At 28.0% G+C, this 8,436-nt stretch overlaps 1 long non-coding RNA gene across 1 annotated transcript in view; it reads left to right on the forward strand.

Moving 5' to 3' along the window:
• LOC145270778 (uncharacterized) overlaps positions 1–7,898 on the forward strand; it is a 10,039-nt gene extending 2,141 nt beyond the window's left edge. The window contains exon 2 of the long non-coding RNA XR_013865559.1: positions 5,439–7,898. This is a non-coding gene — a long non-coding RNA (uncharacterized LOC145270778). The remainder of the gene's footprint in view (positions 1–5,438) is intronic.
• The last annotated feature ends 538 nt before the right edge of the window (positions 7,899–8,436 follow it).

An 8,436-nucleotide genomic window follows, 5' to 3' on the forward strand; every position in this document is an offset into this window, starting at 1 on the left:
TTTTCACTTGTTTTGTTAGCATTGAAATTTTTCATTGCTTCATTTTGCCACATAGACTTAGGGTTAGTGTTCTTTTTAGAGGAAGAGCGCAACATAGACTTAGGGTTAGTGTTCTTTTTAGAGGAATGGTGCCACATAGACTTAGGGTTAGTGTTCTTTTTAGAAGAAGCGTGCAACGTGGACTTAGGGTTCGTGTTCTTTTTAGAGGAAGTCTGCCACAAAGACTTAGGGTTAGTGTTCTTTTTAGAGGAAGGGTGCAACATATATTTAGGGTTAGTGTTCTTTTTAGAGGAAAGGCGCCACATAGACTTAGGGTTAGTGTTCTTTTTCGAAGAAGGGCGACGAATAGACTTAGAGTTAGTGCTCTTTTAAGAGGAAGTGTGCAACCTAGACTTAAAGTAATATGTTCGTTTTAGAAGAAGGGCGCCACATAGACTTAGGGTTAGTGTTCTTTTTAGAGGTAAGTAGCCACAGAGACTTAGGGTTCGTGCTCGTTTTAGAGGTAAGGAGCCACAGAGACTTAGAGTTAAGGTTCTTTTAAGAGAAAGGACGCCACATACTTATGGTCTGCGTTCCTTTTGGGAGGAAGGTTTTGCCACATAATTCAGGGATAATCGTTAGCAACTTTTTTAAGGTGGATATTTGCCATTCCATCTAAGTTTTTTTTAATTATCTGCCCTAAAAAGTTAGAATGTAGCAAAGCTGTTAAAGCGTACACCACCTACAAAAAATGCACAGGAAATAATTTTGGTTATTTACAAATATAGAGTAGCCTGTTATTCATGAATCATTTTATGTTGAATTTATATGAAAATCTGATCCCCAACTCTAAATTCTAAATTGATTGTGATTTCATTAGCTCATAAATTGAAAACTAATGACTTCGCCCACCTCACCATAAAAAAAACAAAATCGTACAGAATTTCAGAATAAAAATAATTATTTGCTTTTAAAATCTAAAATACTCTGATACTGAGGGATTATTTTATGTTAAATTTAGATGCAAACCTGATCCCCAACGCTAAATTCTAAATTAATTGTGCTTTAATTACCTCATTAGATCAAAACTAATGACTTCACCCCCCCCAAAAAAAAACAAAATCCGACAAAATTTCAGAGTAAACATAATTATTTCATTAAAAATCTAAAATACTCTCATATTGAGGGATCATTTTATGTTAAATTTATATGCAAACCTGATCCCCAAGTCTAAATTCTAAATTAATTGTTATTCAGTCCATAAAATAAAAACTTATGTCTTTACCCCACCCCATCCTAACAAAAAAGAAAATCTCACAGAATTTAGGGTTGAAAAAACTGTTTGTTTCAAAATTTAAAATTTCTGACATTGAGGGATAATTTTATGTTAAATTTATTCGCAAACCTTATCCCCAATTCTAAATTCAAATTAATTGTGCTTTAATTACGCCATAAAATCAAAACCAATCACTTATCCCCCCCAAAAAAAAACAAATCGCAAAGAATTTCAGAGTAAAATAGTCATTTGCTTTTAAAATCTAAAATATTCTGATATTGGTGGATAATTTTACATTAAATTTATATATAAACCTGATCCCCAACTCTAAATTCTAAATTAATTGTGTTTTAATTACCCATGAAATCAAAACTAATTGTTTTACCCCCCCCCCCGCACTCTCAAAAAACAAAATCGCACAGAATTTTAGATTAAAAATGATAATTTGCTTTTCAAATCTAAAATATTCTGATATTGAGGGATTTATATGTAAACCTGATCCCCAACTCTAAATTCTAAATTAATTGTGCTTATATTGTCCCATAAAACAAAAACTAATGACTTTACCCCTCACCCTCCAAAAAACAAAACCGCACAGAATTTCAGAGGAAAAAGAATTTTTTGCTTAAAAATCTAAAATATTCTGATATTGTGGAATAATTTTATGTTAAATTTATATGCAAACCTGAACCCCAACTCTAAATTAATTGTGCTTTAATTATCCCTTCCCCCAAAAAAATCAAAACTAATGACTTACCCTCCCTCTCGACCCTCCAAAAATCAATATCGCACAGAATTGTAGAGTAAAAATAATAATTTGATTTAAAATCTGAAATACTCTGATATTGAGGGATCATTTTATGTTAAATTTAGATGCAAACCTAATCCCCAGCCCTAAATTCTAAATTAATTGTGCTTTAATTACCCCATAAAATCAAACTTAATGACTTCACTCTTCAATCAAAAAAAAAAATCGCAGAGTATTTCAGACTAAAAATAATTATTTGCTTTTAAAATCTAAAAATACTCTAATACTGAGGGGTCATTTTTATGTTAAATTTATACGCAAACCTGATCCCCATCTCTAAATTCTAAATTAATTGTGCCTTAATTACTCCATAAAATCAAACTAATGACTTCCTTCTCCAATCAATTATTTACTTTTAAAATCTAAAATACTCTGATACTGAGGGGTCATTTGACGTTACACGACGCTGATCTCGCACTCTAAATTCTAAACAAAAATATTTTATTTAATTATTTGTAAATTTAAATTTTGTAAATCAATTTTGCCAATTTTCTGTATAATAACATATTTTTCAACAAGTAAAAATCGTTTTGGTGCAAGAAAATAAAAAGCAGTGGCCGCCAGCGATTAAATCATTGCATTACGTTTCCATTTTTAAAATTAAAAAAAAAAGGAATTTAGATAAATATAACAACAGTAAAATTCATGCAGTGTTTATCGATAGATCCGAACAAGTAAAATGGCGGCGAACTATCTGTTAAATACGTGAAGATTGGAAAAATGAGTTAAAACTAAAAAATTATACATTTGTTTGCAGTTAATCTTAAATAATGTATGATTTTCGAACCGATTAAACGCTTTAAAGTGAGTAGAACCACTAAAACGTTTTCCATGTTACATGTTTTAAATTTTAGACCACTTTTATGAACGTCTGTGGATTGTAATACAAACCGAACGCTGCTTATTTAGAAAGCCATTCTTAATATGGGGGGAGAGAGCCGTTTTTTTAATGACCCCCCCCAAAAAAAGATTTCGTAAATATTAAAAATACTAAAAATAAATAAAATTAAAATTAAAAAATAAAATTAAAAATAAAATAAAAATTAAATTTAAAAATAAAATAAATTAAAAATATATAAAAATAAATAAATAATCCTCCCTCTCCTCTCTCTCTCTCTCTCTCTCTCTTTCTCTCTGGCTCTTTTTTCCTGACTCTCTCTTTCTTTCTCTTCTTTTTCTCTGCGTCTCGTCTTCTCTCTCTCTCTCTCTCTCTCTCTCTCTCTCTCTCTCTCTACCTCTATTCCTTTTTCGTCTATCAAAAAAAAAATCATCCAATCAAATTCATCTTTCTTTCCTTTTTCTTGTGATCGCCATTAAAAACAAAAAATCCACGAACATCTAAAATGCATCAATTAAATGTGAGTAAAATATTTCCAAATATTACATTTTTTAAGTAAAAAAATTCATTGAAATATTTAGATCGATGACAAATGCTAAAGATACTCTCATATTGAGGGATCATTTTGGTAAACATAGCAGTAGTAACATTCATGTGGATTCCAACGATGCTTATTTAGAAAGCCATTCTTACTATGGGGAAGGGAGCCGGGGTTTTTTTTTTAAACTATTCTGTATTTACATCTAACAATTCAATGACCAAAAAAAAAAAAAAGATTTCGTAAATATAAAAAATACTGAAAATGAAAAATAAATAAAATAACAATAAAATAAAAAATTAAATAAAAAAATTAAAAACTAAAATTTAAAAAATAAAAATAAATTAAATAAAATAAACATTTAAAAAAATTTGTTAAATTAAATATAAATGAAATAAAAATAAAATTAAAATAAAAAAATGCAAAAATAAAATAAAAAATTAAAATAAAAAATTAAATAATAAAATTAAAAACTAAAATTTAAAAAATAAAAAATAAATTAAATAAATTTAAAAAAATTTTAAATTAAATATAAATGAAATAAAAATAAAATTAAAATTAAAAAATGCAAAAATAAAATAAAAATTTAAATTTTAAAAAATTAAAAATAAATGAAATAAAAATAAAAATAACAATTGAAAAATTAAAAAATTAAATTAAAAAAATGAAAAATAAATAAATAATTCTGCTTCTCCTTCTTTCTTTCTTTCTTTCTCTCTCACTTTCTCTCTCGCTGGCTCTTTTTCCTCACTCTCTTTTTTTCTCCTCTTTTTCTCTGCCTCTCGTCCTCTCTCTCTCTCTCTCTCTCTCTCTCTCTCTCTCTCTACCTCTATTCCTTTTTCGTCTATCAAAAAAAAAAAAATCATCCAATCAAATTGCTTGAAATTATCACGTGTCTCATCTTTCTTTCCTTTTTCTTGTGATCGCCATTAAAAACAAAAAATCCACGAACATCTAAAATGCATCTATTAAATGTGAGTAAAATATTTCCAAATATTACATTTTTTAAGTAAAAAAATTGAAATATTTAGATCGATGACAAATGCTAAAGATACTCTCATATTGAGGGATCATTTGACATTACACGACACTGATCTCCCACTCTAAATTCTAAACAATTTGTTATTTTTTTAATAGTTCGAAATTTTCACTCTTAACCCAACAACCAAAAAAAAAAAAAATAGAATCTAACGTTTTTAACGGAGGAGGAAGTACTTAAGGGGTATTTATATCTAATCATAAACCAAATGTTATTATGTTGAAAATTTAGTAAAACCGCAGTTTAGTGGCCTGTACATAATGCGATTAACAAATTAGATACAAACGATAAATCTTGATTTTTTTTAATTAAAATTTGTTAAATAAGCAAATAAAATTAAGTCAAATTAAAATCTTGTTAGTATTACGCCGGCAATATTAAAAATAGTCCATATGAAGTAATTAATAATCGCAAACGGAAGTTAAAAATTAAATACCGATTATTTAAGTATTTATACGTGCGTAATACTAAATGGATTTTAACTTGAAATGCTTCTTCATTTACTAATATTTAGCAAAACAAGTAAAGATTTATCGATTGTACACAACATTTGCATTATGGCCGGCTTTTAAACTGAGGGTTTAATAAAATCGGTTTTCTTCAAGACTGGCTTCCCGTTGTTTACAGACAATTTACACACAAACGCACATGCGCGCACACACACAAACACACACAAACACACACACGCGTGCGTACGCACACACACACATATTTGCACATATACATAAAAACACACATAAACACACACACATACACACACAGAAACACACATACGCATACACATAAACACACACAGAAACAAACACACACACATACACACACACAGAGAAACCCACATACACATATACATAAACACACACACATACACACACGCACATACACACACACAGAAACACACACATACACACACACAGGCATATAAAAAACATCTGTTCATAATATATTTTTTGTATTTTTCAGTGTTTCATTGTTCATCAGGTCAAAATTGTCTAAAATCAAAAAATGGCAAATTTCTCCCGATCTCGACTTCAAGAAGACATGTTGGATTTCAAGAACAGTTTGGAAAAATGTAATAAAAAGATTGAAAAATACTGCGATAATTTAGAGCCGAAATATGAAAACGAATCCAATGAATTGTGGAGGAAATTTGATTATTTTCATGAACAGGAAAGACGGGATGTAATTGATTTGGACAAGGAAATGCTAAGAAAAATGGATGATGAGAGGAAAAGATCGATGGGAATTTTAGAAGAAAATAATGAAATTTTGCGACAAATTGAAGATTGGATGAAAAGTTTGGAACGTTTTTCGGATGATCATGATGATTATCAATTGAGAAAATTGAAAAAACTGAATTCAAAAGTGTTGGAAGCACACGAAATTTGGGTTCGACCGGTTAAAGAATGCGAAATAAGTTTTGAATTGCCTGATTATTGGAAAGAAGTCATGAAACCGTTTGAACAACGAGATAAAGGATCTGTTTTTTGTGAATGGAAAATTTCGCCAGTTGAGAAAATTGTGAAAACTTTGCGGATCGATTTGCCAGAAGCAAAAAATGATCGAATTATAAGTTCGATTTTCGTCGACGAAAAAGAAGAAAATATTTTTCTTTGCGATCGAATCAATAAATCGCTGATTGAAATACGAAAAAATGGTGAAATAAAAACTGAATTCCAATTTTTTTCTGTCACAAACGACGAATCCTTCGAACCTTTTGACTTTTGTTTTCTTTCGAAAGAAAACATTTTTGTCGTTTGTGGTTTTTCATTTGGAAACAAAAATTTATTGTTTTTAAAAAGAAAAAAAAATTTTCCATTTTTTGAATTGAAAAATTTTTTTGAAACGGAAACAAATTTTGTTTCTTTGTTTGAAAAAAACGAACAAATTTTTGTTTTGGATTCAAAAAAACAAATGAATTTATTTTCAAAAAAATGTGAAAAATTAAAAGTTTTTAAGATTGAAACAAATTTTGATTCAAATTATTTATCCCGCATTCGTTTTGATTTTTTTAATGAAAAAATTTGGGTTTCAAATTTTTTTCAAGACGAATTAATTTGTTTTGATTTAAATTTTAAAAAAATTAATTCGATGAAAAAAGAAATAAATTTTTTAGATTTTAATTTCAACAAATTAGGAAAAATGTTTTTTTGTGATTTGAATGAAATTTTTTGTTTTCCGAAACAAAATTTGTTTCAATTTGAAGAAAAACAAAAATATTTTCCTTCCATTTTTGTTTTTAAAAACAAAATATTTGTTTCCGTCGAAAAAAATGGAAAATTTGAAATCGAAATTTTTAAAAATTTTTATTGAAAAAAAAAAAAAAATTAAAACTAATTTTTTATTTTTTGTTTTTTCTTTTCTCGTTATTATTTTTTATTTTTTTTTTATTTTTGTGATTATCTTTACGATTAGTGTTTCCAATTCACTTCCGGTTGTTTCTTCGTTTTTAGTCGAAATTTTTTGTTTGTTTATAAAATTGTTAGGTGAAAGTATAGAATTGTTAAATCCCCCCCCATATTGTTTGTTTGTTTGTTTTTTTATTTGTTGTGTTTTTATGGTTTTTTATTTATTGTTGCCCCTCCCCAACAAAAACAAGGTGGCTATAAAGTGGGTGCTCATTTTACGTTAAATTTTTAATAAAAAAAATATTTAAAAATTGTTTTTTATTTGGGTTATCTTTACGATTCGTGTTTCAACTTTATTTCCGGTTGTTTCCTTCGTTCTCAATGGATTTTTTTGTTTGTGTATTAAATTGTTAGGTGAAAGTATAGAATTGTTATTTGTTTGTCTAATATTTTTCATTTGATGTGTGTTTTTATAGTTTATTATTAATGTGTGTTTATTTAGTTTGCGTGTGTGTGTATATATATATGTGTGTGTGTGTGTGTGTGTGTGTTCGTTTATTATTTATTATGTGTGTGTGTAAGATTTGAAATATTTTGGAGCAAAGACACACAAAAAAATTCGTACTAGTGCACTTATTGCTCCGTGCTTAAATAATAACGTTATTTAAAAAGCCATTCTTAACATGGGGAGGGACGATGATTTGTTTATTATTTATTGTGTCTGTGTGAAAAATGTTGAAATATTTTGGAGAAAAGAAACTAAAAACAATTCGGGGTTTGTATTACTGTAACTTTTTAACATGGTAAGTTCAGGAAAAGGTGTTATAAATAAAAAACTAGAAAAAATACTATTAAAAACCCGCCGAATATATGTCAGCCTACGTCACGGTAACATATATTGAGCTAGTTTTAAACAGTATTTTATACAGTTTTTTATTTATAACACCTATTCCCAAACTTAACGTGTTAAAGAGAGAGTCGGGCGCCATTTTGAATGTTCCAATACATCGGTAAACACTGTATGCTTTTTGAGCTGAACAAACATGTTACATTGAATAAAAACACTAAAAACATATCCATTTACGTAGAAAAGTAACTTATTTTGCCTTTGATAACATTTATTTGTTATATATTTGTTTTTCGTTTTTTGACAACTTTTTCGAATCTATGTGTACAGTAATACAAGCACTTATTGCTTAATAATTAATTAAACTTGGAAATACTATTAAAAAATAGCGCCAAAAAGTCAATAATTCTGAAATTTATCGTCAGACACGTAAATAAACAGGTTTTATTATTCTGTGTGTGAAATAAAAATATCCAAACATTACGAAAACTCATCAAGTGCAGAGTTCTTTATAGTTCAAATTAATTTGTATGTTTGTTAAAAACTACTTCAAAAATGGTGTTTGATTTTAAGTGCGGTTTAAAGACAAAACAAATATTAAGTATTTAAATGTCATGTCGAAAATAGTAATATATCCTAAAATTACGAAAACTCATCAAGTGCAGAGTTCTTTATAGTTCAAAGTAATTTGTATGTTTGTTAAAAACTACTTCAAAAATGGTGTTTGATTTTAAGTGTCGTTTAAAGACAAAACCAATATTAAGTA

The sequence above is a fragment of the Euprymna scolopes genome, chromosome 46, assembly GCF_053919585.1.
Source record: "Euprymna scolopes isolate OS-2025 chromosome 46, ASM5391958v1, whole genome shotgun sequence".
Classification (NCBI taxonomy): domain Eukaryota; kingdom Metazoa; phylum Mollusca; class Cephalopoda; order Sepiida; family Sepiolidae; genus Euprymna; species Euprymna scolopes.